The 13,877-nt window shown below is 40.0% G+C and overlaps 1 protein-coding gene across 1 annotated transcript in view; it reads left to right on the top strand.

Annotated features, from left to right (window-relative positions):
• CCDC148 (coiled-coil domain containing 148) overlaps positions 1–13,877 on the top strand; it is a gene marked incomplete at both ends in the record, with an annotated part of 130,253 nt that overhangs the window by 22,252 nt on the left and 94,124 nt on the right. The window lies entirely within an intron of this gene.

The following is a 13,877-nucleotide window of genomic DNA, read 5'->3' as shown; positions in this document are numbered from 1 at the left end:
AATGATTTGTGTATAGATAAGATATGGAAAGAAGAGATTTTTGTTACATTTTTAGAGAAAGTGATAAGCTATGGTATTAAAATTGAAGGAAGGTGTTAAATGTGTGAAGGAGTTTCTGACATGAGATGAAGAGAAGATGATAAGAAATTAATTTGTGGAACAAAATTTGAAGGAATTAAATTTCATTATGTTGTTCCTGATAGCTCTTAATGGAATTTTTTTTATTAAATTTGAATGATGAGGCTTTAAAATATGTTTACACTTATAAGATATGGGAGGAAGAGGTTTTCGTTGCCTTTTTAGAAAAAATCAAAAGTGATTTTGTAAAGGAATATGAAATTGATTTACTTGTTTAGGGTTAAATATAAAGTTATTTCTGGTAACGTTTAATGGACCTGCTGATAAAGATTGAATGATGAGTATTATTTGCTACAAGATAAAAGATGAGATATGGTATGAAGAGTTTTTTGATTGAATGTTAGAGAAGGTCATAAGTTACTGAACTTGTACTTGTCGATGAAGGGAGATGTCATTTCTTTATATATTTATACGTGTGTGTATCTGTTTCTGTCTATCTCTTCACCCCTTTTTTCTCTCAGCACTTTTTTTTGTTTGTTCATTCATTCATTCATTCATTCATTCATTCATAAAATTTATTGGCCGCCCATTTTACCATACAGTAATTCTAGGCGGCTTACAGTTACATATACGGTTATAACTTAAAAAGTTAAAATCAGACATTAAAACCAAGGACACATGGGGAGGGTGGGGGCGGAGTGGGGGGGAGTAGGTGGCATCCATTATTATTCAGTCAACCAGTGCTGTTGCTCCACTGGGGCCCCAAGCCAACTGGCAGAGCCAGGTCTTTAGGTCCTTATGAAAAGATAGGAGGGTTGGGGGCTTGGGGCCAACCTCACATTGGGGAGGCAAACGTTCCAGAGGGTGGGAGCAACAGCAGAGAAGGCCTTCCTCCTGGACCCCACCAGCTGGAATAATTGGGCTGACGGGACGCACAGCATGCCTCCTCTATTGGCATGAGTGGTATGAGCCAAACTCACTGCGGTGAGATGGTCCCTCAAGTAACCTGGATCCATGCCATGAAGGGCTTTAAAGGTGATCACCAACACCTTGAATTGTACCCGGAAGCAGACTGGTAACCAGTGCAGCTTGCAGCAGTGGTGTTACTGGGCCATTCTTGCACCAGCTATAGCTTCTGAATATTCTTAGTTTGCATTAGTTATTTATCTGTTTACTATTTACTGGGCCATTCTTGCACCAGCTATAGCTTCTGAATATTCTTAGTTTGCATTAGTTATTTATCTTAGTAGTTTTTTAAACTTCCATAAAAATTGTTATAAAAATTACAACGTTTGGGGCAGAAAAGATTCTTGCTCTACTTACCACAATTATTACAAATCTTGTTCTTAGCATATCTGATATGAGGGCTGCAGCTGTATCATTTCCCCCCTGTCTTTCTGTTTTCCACATTTTTTTTCTGCCCCCTGCCCCAGCCTTCCCTTTAATTCCAGGCTACCATGTCAGCCCCCTGGGATGTCCAAGACTTTTATCTATTACATCCTTCCATTGCTGCCATTCTCTCCATCACTGACTTAACAATATAGGCATGTTTGTGTCTGTTTTTAGTTGATATTTGTTTCTGTGTATATATTATCTGGATGTCTATGTATCACTGTTTCTTAGCCATGTGGGTCCTTTGCCATGTATGCATATGTGTATGCAAGTATCCATATCCTCATAAGTGTATTACTTTGTATTTTAGTGCCTGTGACATGGGTCATATATCACATTAACATGAATTGTATGGATTACGTTTAGCACTGCTGTGTGAACTCAAGACATTCTGATTGTTGTTGTTGTTAGTTGCAAAGTCGTGTCCGACCCATCGCGACCCCATGGACAATGTTCCTCCAGGCCTTCCTGTCCCCTACCATCTTCTGGAGTCCATCTAGGCTCACGCCTACTGCTTCAGTGACTCCATCCAGCCACCTCATTCTCTGTCGTCCCCTTCTTCTATTGCCCTCAATCTTTCCCAGCATTAGGCTCTTCTCCAGTGAGTCCTTCCTTCTCATTAGGTGGCCAAAATATTTGAGTTTCAACTTCAGGATCTGGCCTTCTAAAGAGCAGTCAGGGTTGATCTCCTCTAGGACTGACCGGTTTGATAGCCTGGCAGTCCAAGGAACTCGCAGGAGTCTTCTCCAGCACCATAGTTCATAGTTCATAGTTCATTCTGATTAGCTTAGAATTATTTGAGAACCCAGCCAATTTTGATTTAATCAATAAACTTTGGTTAAATAAGGCATGATTTAGCAAAATGTGTAAATTGGGATTTTTTTAAAAAAAAAATTGGTGTTGGGGTTATTATCTTAAAGAGGAGGAAAAGGGAAAAATAAAAATAAATCTGTATCTAGCAGCCTGGAAGCACAAGGCAAAGGGGAATCCATGCTAAGCTCTTAACATGCAAATATTCCAGCTGTAACTTGCTTTCAACTAAGGCCATCACTCAAAAAAAAAAAAAAAGAAGAGATAGTAATCAACATAATATGGAAGCTGTGTTTGAACCAGAGGAGGCAATTTTAAGCCACTCATTCTAAACATACTTACGGTATTTGTATTCACTGACACTTTCTTGATTATACTATTCTGCTTCTGTGAACTATAAAGCCAGCAGTTTGGTCATACCCATGATCATAATGAAGGTCTCCTTGGCCATTTTGTGAGAAAGGTAAAAATAGATCAGTTGGGGAGCACTTACTTTGCATGACTAATGTTTCAGCTAAATGCCTAATCTTGTGATAGAACTAGAGAAAGCACTGTCTGAATTCCTGAATAGTTGCTGCCAGCCAGGATAGTTAGTCCTGGGCTATCTAGGCAAAAGCATGTTGATATAATCATCCCTTTGGGAAGCTTTTCCAGCCTTTCCCTGCCTCCTTCTTGATTTTCTAATTATCTTGCAAATTCAGTTTTGACTGAATCACACTAAGATCTGGGAGAAGAACTTTACATTGTTAATTGCTGTAGTGCTGTGGCAGAGGATACCATTCTATCTCAAACCAGAACAAGGATTGTGTTATCTCTTTGTGCAAATATGGATCCATTGTGCCTCTGTTTGTACACTACTGTCACCAAACAGCAGCACAGAGAATTGGACTAGGCAGATTGCTGTGGAAAGTACCATGTTGGGAAGGATATTCTCCCAAATTGATAGGTTGAGCTTTGCTATTGTGGAAAGTTAATCTGAAGAAATGGGGAGGGGAGAAGAATATGGTTGAATGTGAATCACTAGTAAAATACAGAATGCTACCCACTTTTCAGACAAAGGGAGAGAAATGCCAGAACAAGAAAAGTGTTTGCTTCTTGTTTTCTATGTGCCTTAAATTGATAGTGTTTAATTTTATTACACACTAATGCATTTCATACCTTTGTTTTTCTCAAAGCATATAATCATGTGAAAAAGTAAGTAAACCCCATTGATATTTTTTTTGACCTTTTCAATGTATTTCAACATGCGGGTGTCTGATCTTCATTTCAATAATATTGATAGATAGAAAGAAGGGTTATAAAAAATATCATGTAGAATTTATATTTTGTAGTCCATTGTATAATTTAAACAAACATAAATGCAACTTTTGCATGTGGAAAAAGTAAATACACCTCCATATTTATCACTACCTCAAATATCTAAATATCAGGTCAGTGCAAATGATTAGAACTTTGTTATAGAGAATCTGGGAGGTGTTTGTCTTGTGAAACTTCAGACACTTAGTTTGATTTGCTCTTTGTTGTTGAAGTGTTTGGTATCTCCATACCAAGATCAAAAGGCTACTTTGAGGCTGCAGACAGGCTATAGATGCTTACAAACCCAGGAAGGTATTTAAAACAGATTGCCAAACAATTGGACATCAATCATTCCACTGCCCGGAAGAACATCTACAAGTGGAGAAGATTTCAAACAATTGGCAAGTTGCCCAGGCTAGTCCTTCCCAGCAAGTCCAGTCTCTAAAAATCTCAGAATTTCATCATGTGATCTACAGGTAACTCTCTCCACTATTGATGTCAAAGTGTATGAGTCTACCATTAGAAGCTGTACAACTTAGAAGATCTACATGGAAAGTGTGCCAGAAGAAAGCCTTTACTGTCCAGAAAGAACCTCATGGCAAGACTCCTATTTGCTCATGAATACCTAGGCAAAGTCCAGGAATTTGGGAACAATGTGCTTTGGGCAGACAAGGCAAAGACAGTTATTTGGCCACATAATCAGAACACATGTTTATCAAAAACCAAAGACAAGATTTCCTGAGAAGAACTTGACACCAAATGTAAAGCATTTAGTGGAAAAATTACACTTTGGAGCTACTTTGCTGCATCCGGGCCTGGGCGGTTCACAATTGTAGAATCCAGTCTGACTTTTTCATTGTACCAGAGGGTGCTTGAGGATAATGCGAAGCCATTTGTCAGAATATTAAAGCTGAACCAAAAATGGAACTTGCTGTATTGCAATGACCCTAAACGTTACAGTAAATACCTCAAAACTCTCCTTTTATGACCCTGTAATCCTTAATTCAGGTTGAGTCAGGGCAATTGGATGGAGCTGAGCGTTTACTGGTCAGATGCCCTTTCTGACGCCATGTGGAGTCCACAGCAGATACTTTTTATTTGCACTGTAGGAGAAAAACACCTGCCACTACCTAGGATTGAACTCTCAACTTTCCAAGTGGGAGATGAGTTTTTCACTACTAGACCACCATACATACCGCTCAGGGTAAATCCATCAAAGAATGCTGAGAAACAGAAATAAATGGAGGGTCCTGGAATGGCCCAGTCAAAGTCTGATCTAAATTCCATTAAGATGCTGTGGGTTGATTTGAAATGGGCTGTATGTGCAAGAAACTCCTCAGATGTTGCACAGCTGGAAAAAATCTGCTTGGAGGAGTGTGAAAAATCCTTGCTTGTCAGTGTCAGATTAGTAGACATTTATAAGAAAATTTCTGCTTGAGGTTGTTTCAGCAATAGTAGAGTGCTATCAGAGCAAGGATATTCTTAAGTTTTTTCCCCAGAAGGAAATGGCATTTCTGTAATTTATTTATTTTTGTTGAATAAATGATGGCAAAGTCAATTTTTCATGGTATTTTTGTTGAATTGCATCACCTTTATCATACTGTTTAAGTGAATATAAAAAATTATATGTCCACGTATGTTAAACTTTACAAAAGGTGTACTAACTTTTTCACATGATTATATATAATATATAAAATTTATTCTTAAGGGAATATTTCTAAAAGGAAACCATATCCTAGCAAAATGAAAAATACCTTATTTTTATATGGGTTCCCAATAAGTGACTCTTATTTTCTACTCCGGATGTCCAGTCTAATTATGAATTTTTAACAGGAACTTTAAACCCTGGCAACAAATATCGAGTATTGTGGTTCAGAAGTGAAAAATGCAACAATATCAGAGACATCAATAAGCTTGAGCATTTTAAAAAGTCAAACTTGTGGCACAGTTTTATTCTTGTTTGCTCAGAAATAATTCTGTGTCCTTTGGGCATTACTCCTAGTCAATGTATGTGGGATTATAGTCTCAGTTTATATAGAAGATGTTCTGCTGAGATCAACAGGATGTATTTCAAAGTAAATAAGATGGCAATGTCATCCTCTTAGTAGACGTTTTCACTGATGTCAGTGTAATAAAAATGATAAACAAGTTGCCGGTAATGCTAAGGGATATGGCATTTGGCTTAGCATGGTGGATCCTATTGCATAGAGAAAATCCATTTTTAGACTTGAACAGCAACAGATACCTGGTAGAAAAGCCACTCACGTGTATTTTTGCTGGTTTCCCCCACCCCCAAGATTCTAATGGATCAAACCTAAGAAGATAAATGTACTTAGAAAAAGAGGCAGAAGGGGGAAATTTGAACACGTGCCTGCCCAGTTTCACTGCTGCTTGTAAAGTGCAGAATAATCTTTATAAGTGGAATTTAGAACAATAGAATCCTAGAGTTTGAAGCGGCCATTTAGGCTATTGACTCCAATGCCACGTTCTATGCACGAATTCAGATTAAAACATCTGTAACAGTGAAGGTGACTGTAAAAGAGCCTTGGTGGAGCAGTGGGCTGATGCCTCCTTAAGTAACACCAGCTGCCTGCAATTAGTGCAGGTTCGCATCCCACCAGGCTCAAGGTTGACTCAGCCTTCCATTCTTCCGAGGTAGGTAAAATGAGGACCCAGATTGTTGGGGGCAATTAAGCTGACTTTGTAATAATGCCGCTTAGGGGGTGTGTGAAAGCCCTAATAAGCAGGCATATACATAGAATGAAGGCTACTGCTAAGCTTGTAAGCCGCCCTGAGTCTTCGGAGAAGGGCGGGATATAAATGTAATAAAAATAAAATAAATAAAATAAACACCTCTTTGAGAAATAGGAATTTTTTTAGGACAGCCTGAGGAAATGCAATTAGTGACTATGCCTAGATTTTATTTTTATTTTTTAAAAAAGCTTATAACCCTAAATTTCACCTTAGAAAAGGCTCAAAACATTTTGATACTTCAAAGAAATCTGTAACTATATTGCCTGCAGAGGATATCCTTCATCATGAATGGATCATTGTTACTTCCAAGTAGATCAGCAGTCTACTTATAGTTCAGCTCTTTTAGGGCAGAAGCTGAAGCCTTGGAAAGAAAATAGGGCAATTGATATACCGGTAGCCTGGTCTTGGTGGCTATGAGTTAACAACTTGTTTTATTCTTCCTTGGAATCTTGAGAATCTGTTTGGATTTATTTATTTATTTATTTATTTATTTATTTATTTATTTATTTATTTATTTATTATTTTTGCTACTTTAGCTGACTATGGAATATTAAGACCCCTTTCCACTTCATACTCTGGCTTTTTATGGTATGGCAAAGAGGACAAGTTAACAAGTTACAGCCATCTGCCAAGCATTGTGACCCCTTTGGAGAACAAGGCAGGGATACAGCTGAATCCTGTACCAGAGAATAAACCGAATCCTTCACTTCCTTGGCTATGGATATCTAGGCTTAGACACTGGGCTATCTGCAATACAGTTCTTGTTTTCTATAAAAATGTAGACATTCTATTGGCTCTTCCAATTGCACCTCTGGAGGGAAAAGTGAAAAGGTCTTTGAGGCTATTGAAGAAGGCAACAGCTTTTATGCCTGATGCTTTATATTTTCTCCAAAGTGTAAGTCTTGATCCAAAGCCCTAGCTGTAGAGGTGATATTTGCACCAAAGCAAATACTTGCCCAGTAGACTTAATACCAGCCCAGGGATGAGTGAAGTCACTTGAATATTGCAAAGCTGCAGGGTTATGCTTCCAATGCAGTTGAGTGTTCAAGGGTAAACAGGCTGGTGTCTGAGGTAGGGCCATAGTGGTAGTTCCTGTCAGTCATACAAGGTAGAACAGACTAAGAAACGGATGCCATGTGGGTCAAAACTACTTTTATTAGAGGAGGTATAGTAACAGTATCTTGGAAATCTGAATGTGCTCCCCCCCTTGCCTTTATCTCCATGTGAACTAGGGAGGGCTTGTCTGAGACATTTTCTCATATATTTTCTTGGAATGGATTCAAGCCCTGCTTATCTGTTCCTTCCTATTGCTTCCTCATGGCTTTTAAGCATTCTCTCCTCCACAGTTCCCAGGCGTAAGCTGGCCTATAAGCAAACCTGTTCTAGTAAGGAACGATATGCTGCACAATCCAGATTCCTGCACTGTGTAGAATCAAATATTTAATTAGTGACACTTTGTATAGTGTTTGGGATCAGAAGACTAATGATCCTGAACCAATGGCAGTTGAAAGTTAACACCTAAGCACACAGAAGAAAGTAACACGTTGCCTGTACTATGGGAAAACCTCAATCCTGAGGAGGTTGTGATCCCATTTGCTCCAAGAGAAGACTGGCTGTGGTTGAGAAGAAATGTTGGATCTCTTACAGTAGTAACTTCTGAAAGAAAAGGAGTTGCAAGTGGCCCATTCCAGCCTCCTGGTGGTTGGAGTGTATATTGCATATCCTTCTGGTTAATATTTTGTGTGGGAGCAGGTTATTTTGTAATTTAGTTTGCTATTGTCACATATAGAAGCTGGATATATCACAGATAATTTCTGCATTGTTTTAGATCACCAGGGGGATGGTGATGGCTTAGAATTAATTGTGAGTAAGATCACAGGGTTAAGTTATGTTGGCATTCCTACGGACAAAATTGGCAGTTCTGAACATGTGGGCATCTTTTTTCTTTACCATGGGCCTCTTAGTCAAGCATTGTTTGCTAAACTAAATAAATACTGTTCTTTGCCCAGAATTTGTGTATGAAAGCTATGGATAGAGTGGGAAGACAGCTGCTTAGATATCAAAAATTTTGAGGCAGTGTGTATGTCTGGGGGGCAGGGGGGGATTTAGTCTTTCTGACCACGTTTGGCATAACATCTATGTTTACTGTGGCTATAATCTCTTTCAAAATGTAATGCAGCTTCAGCCATGAAAAAAGTACCCTAGCTATTATCTAGGTAATGAGGGGAACACATGACTCTGGCAGGCCTGGATGATTTGCTGAAAAAGTCCTTCATAGCCTCTTTATGACAATGTTGTAAGGCAGGGTGTCAAACTGGTGGCCCGCGGGCCGGATGCATCACACGTAGGCCATGCCCACCCCAGCTCCACAAAAGCAAAAAACATCATGATCTGTCATGTGACGTGATCCAGTTTGACACTCGTGTTGTAAGCCAATAAGCAAAGGAAAGAGTTTTTCATCCAGGGATCCTATCAAGGTATGGCTTAAATCCCCAAAACTCTGAAAGTGGCATGGTTATTCCTGAGAATGCTGAGAGTTGAAATGCATACACCTTGGGAGTGCCCACATTGGAGGAGCCATCTGCCCCCACCCCCCAAAAAAGAGACATGGTTCCTCTCCATTTTGCATTGCTTAAACTCTGCCTGTAGTATTGTGCGCAATTCTTGGCACTATATTTTAAGAGGGACTGTAAGGACCCAGTTCTCCCAAGAAAGAAGAACTCTTGAAACAGCATCATTTCAAAAGGAACTTTTATGGGAGGTGTTGACAGCAGGAATAGAAGGCAGGATCTGAGGGTTTCCCACACAAATCAAGTAGTTAAAAGTGTCCATAGTAACGCCACCCTAACTGCCCATCCAGATGGTTCAAACAGGTCAATCCACAGGTGTGAAAACGCCATGGGAACAGAGTGATAAAGTGCCACTTCCAAGGCTGTTAGGTGTCTGTGCTGTTTCTTCCATGCTCAGAGATAAGGCAGACAGCTGGAGGTACATTCCATTGTCACCCCGTTGGAGACACATCAAAGAGGATAAAGCAAGAGATAGAGCAAAGGAAATACACATCGGCACCTCAAGCTTCCCCTCCCCCTGAGGAGAATGGCAGAGCCCGAAAAGATTAAGAAATCCCATCCACACAGAACATAAGGTTCTGACAGGGACATTGATAAACTGGATCATGTTCAGAGTTCATGTTCTGCCAAGAAAAAGAAAGAAAGAAAAGTTATAAGAAACAGTCCACATGACTCTGGGGAGACATGAAAGCTGTTGTCAAGTATGTGTAATGCAGTCATTTAGAAGACAGGCCAGAATTGTTTAAAGTTGTTCCAAAAGACAAGGCAAGAAACAATGGGTTTAAATTACAAGGAAGTAGCTTTGGGTTTGACATCATTGCAATTTTCTTAAAGTTAAGAGCTGCTCAAGGATGGAATGGACTGCCACAGGAAGATTCTTCTTCACTGGAAACATTTAAAGAGAAGCTGGATTGTCCATCGGGGGCATATAGTATTAATGTGCCTGGGCAGAGGGGTGGAATAATTGATGTCCAAGATTCCCCTATCCTTGTTCTATGATTCTGTAATATGCCATTGCCTAAACTCTTAAGGCTATTTTGGTGGCAACTATACTATTAAAGATACCATAGATATTTGGTCTGTGCATTCTTCAAAACCAATTTGGAAGAAGTACTTTGGATCTTATGCAAGCACAGCCCTATTATTCATTATAGCATGTGTAAGTCTTCAATGCGATTCTTAAAGCAACTGCACCTTTCTTTTTTTAAGGTGTCAGATGTACATGATGAGATAAATAGCAGAATGTTGTTGTGCTCCTGGTTGCATGAGATTTGTTGTTGTTGTTTTAAATGTTCACCCCTTATAGACAACTGAAAATGTATTGTAATAAATATTTTCTGATCCATTATTACAATACATCTTTCAGAATAAATGTGTCTAAGGAGTCCTCTTTCTGTATCCTTCATGACCTGTTAAATTTGAGATTGCATCAGGTAAGCCTACTGTATCTACTATATCAGCTCTGCAGCTAGATGTTTTCGCTCCAACAACTGACCATGATACACTTGAGAAGTGAAAAAGCCAACATCTTGGTACAGTTTGACTCAAACTCAGCGAAACGGTACATGGTTTTTATGTTGTTCTATCAGAGTAATAGGGGACAACAGGAGACTATAGTAACAGGAGAGTCTCTTTCATTAGGAGGTTTTTATGTTCTTTAGAGAATGTCAAGCCAGAGGATTAGCTTGGGGTAAATCTGATTCAGAAGAAATATAAAGCAGCTGCCTGAGGGTGTTTGCATATAGGCCCACTGCCAAGTTTTAGTTCTGAAGCCAAATAATGGTGGTTGGATTTTTTTTTCTATTGGAAAAATGATAACTATGTTGTATAGTAGCTGCCAAGTTTAATATCTGTAACACATTGGGCTAACATCTTGTATAAAAATGGATCATATTCTTTTAAGGTAGCACTTTCCAGTTAGAACAGGAACAAACATGATCCAGCTTAGCCTACCTCATAATGTGCAAATGAGGACCCAGATTGTTGGGGGCAATAAGCTGACTTTGTAATAATGCTGCTTGGGGTGTGTGTGTGAAAGCCCTAATAAGCAGGCATATACATAGAATGAAGGCTACTGCTAAGCTTGTAAGCCGCCCTGAGTCTTTGGAGAAGGGCGGGATATAAATGGAATTAAAATAAATAAAATAAATAAATAAAAGCTCTGTTTATAAATAAGGCACAGGTTCTTTGAAGATTAATGTGGAAAAATAATAATAAAATAAAATGCGTACCCCGAGCCATAGAAGTATCATATACAGTAACCTGTACCCAAATAAACCAGTGTTGCTTTTGGATTGTGTCCTTAAGCCAAGAAGTTCAGGGGGCTGTTCTAGCCTCAAAACTATTCTGTGAAGTTAAACTGAGACACAATGATAAAAAAGCAGAAGGGAAAAACAAAATGTTAATTGTAAGGAACAGGTGGGGACAATAGAGAAGGAATAAGCATGTGAATGTCAATGGCTTTCTGTTTTCCTGATTGTGACCTATTCAGACTGTTGCTGTGCAAAGCTCCCTTCCTGATCAGCTAGCTTTTCAGATGCAACATTTTTTTGATCTGAGGGTGTACCTGTAAACTTTCTCATTTAATCTTTTCTAATATGCTATTCAACCCAGCCATGCACTTGCATGTCAATCCCAAGCCTGGATAAATAAGGAGGGTTGAGATAAGACCTGGCAGCCTACTTTGGAAAAAAAAAAACCTCAGCAAGAAAATGTTATGGAAAGTCTCTCAAATGAATCCGAAATAGTGCCCATGGTGGGACCTCCAGGTCAGAAGGTACCAACAAGCAAAGAGCAAGAACATGCAGTGGGTAGTCAAAGCATTAAAGTTGTAACTGGGGCAAATCCAGCAGGAACCCCAACTGCTGATGCAGCCATTGGTGAAAGTAAGGGCCTGTGCTACACAAAGACACAATGGATAACAACGTGGCATGTCTGAGGAATGAGCTAGGGTAAAGAGCCAGGTTGAAAAACAGCCACCTTGTTATCATTAAGTTACACTGGATAGACCAGAGGTCTCCAACCTTTCCGGGCTCGAGGACCAGAGGGAAGGAGCCACGCACACTGGTGTGGCATTAGGAGCCCCGTTCATGCATGTGGCATGCACTGGCGCCCTGCACATGCACGAATGGCTACGCACACCCATAGCGGCTAGCAGCCCTTTTGTGCATGCACAAACTGGCTGTGCAAACTGCCCAGGCTAGTGACGCATGTGCAAATGGGCTGCAGAATCCTCCTCGCACTAGCATTCCCATTCGTGCCCGCACGCATGCACAAACAGGGCCGCTGGCACTAGAGTAAGTGGTGGGGAGAATGCACGCCCACATGTGCACATGCCAGCCAGCCATTTCCATGGCCCGCTGGCCAAAAGCCCATGGCCTGGTCCCAGGCCGCAGACCATAGGTTGGGGACCCCTGGTACAGATGACTATTTCCAGTCTGAGGAATTCATTCTCTATTACTCAAGATACTAAGAAAACAAATGGAGTAGCATTTATCACAAGCAAGAAACTCGCCGAAGTAATGGAAAGCTTCTTGATAGTTAATGTGATCACATTATAACCATCCAAATCTGCGCCAAACCCCTCAGGATCACAGTTGTCCAAGTCTACACCCCAACAACTGATGCAAGAGAGCTTAAAGTACAGGTAGTCCTCGACTTAACAATAGTTCATTTAATGATCTTTTGAAGTTACAACATCACTGAAAAAACTGACTTAAGTCCTTTTTTCACACATATGACTCTTGCAGCATCCCCATGGTCACATGACCCGGCATGGGTCCGGGTTACTTACGGGAGCATCTGCTGCCGGCATCAACTTCCCTTCGTCCAGTGCGCTCCCACAGAGAGGGCCTCCTTAGGGTGCCGTCGGTCAAAGAGTGTTGACTGGCGGCCCCCAGGGGGAGGGCATTCTCTGTGGGCGCGCCAGACCTTTGGAACTGTTTACCGGTGGAGCTCCGGATGGCTCCCGACCTTCGCTCTTTCCGATGTGACCTAAAAACATATTTATTTGAACAAGCCGGCCTGGTCTGATGGGTTAGGGGTATTTTAACATTTTGTATTAATTTATTTAATTGGGCTACTGTATTTAATATTTCTTTTAATTTTTATATATTGTATTTTATTGTATTGCCCTGTACACCGCCCTGAGTCCTTCGGGAGAAGGGCGGTATAAAAATTAAATTATTATTATTATTATGATCAAACTTCAGAAGCTTGGCAAATGACACATATTTATGACGGCTGCAGTGTCTCAGACTCATGATCACCTTTTGGAATCTTCTGACCAGCAAATCAATGGGGAAGCCAGGATCATTTAACAACCATAACTTAACAACGGCAGGGATTTATTTAACAATTGTGGCAAGAAAATGGGACAGAACTCACTTAACAAATGTCTTGCTTAGCAACTGATATTTTGAGCTTAATTATGGTCATAAGGCGGGAATTAACTGTAGAGGGTTTCTATGCTAGCATCAAAAAAAAAAAAACCTTGAAGCAAGTGCCCCCAAAAGACTTCATTTCTATACTGGACAATTTCAATGTAAAAGTTGACAGCCAAGGAGAAACAAGCAACATGATAGCTTTGGATTTGGGAAAAGGAACGATGCAGGTGATTGTTTGCTTCAATTTTGCCATGAAAATTTATTTTGAATGATGAATACTTCATTCAAACAGCAGAAGCGTTGCTTCGATCTTACCAAATAAATTGCACCATAATCAGATCAACTATGTCCCATAGTAGATGATCCAGTTCAGTCCTTGCGGTGAAGACACATCTGGGTACCAATTGTGGTTCAGATCATGAATTGTTATGGCTACAATCAGAGTCAAATTATGCAACATCAATTATGCAGCATCAAAAAGACAGCACGCTAAAGGTGTTTGACATGACCAAAATCCCTTCCATGTATGCAATTGAGGTGAAAGTGGTTTTGAGCTGCTAGGCAGTCCTGACAAGATACCCAAGAAACTGTG

The sequence above is a fragment of the Vipera ursinii genome, assembly GCF_947247035.1.
Source record: "Vipera ursinii genome assembly, chromosome: 1".
Lineage (NCBI taxonomy): Eukaryota > Metazoa > Chordata > Lepidosauria > Squamata > Viperidae > Vipera > Vipera ursinii.
This window is presented reverse-complemented; position numbering and strand designations above follow the sequence as displayed.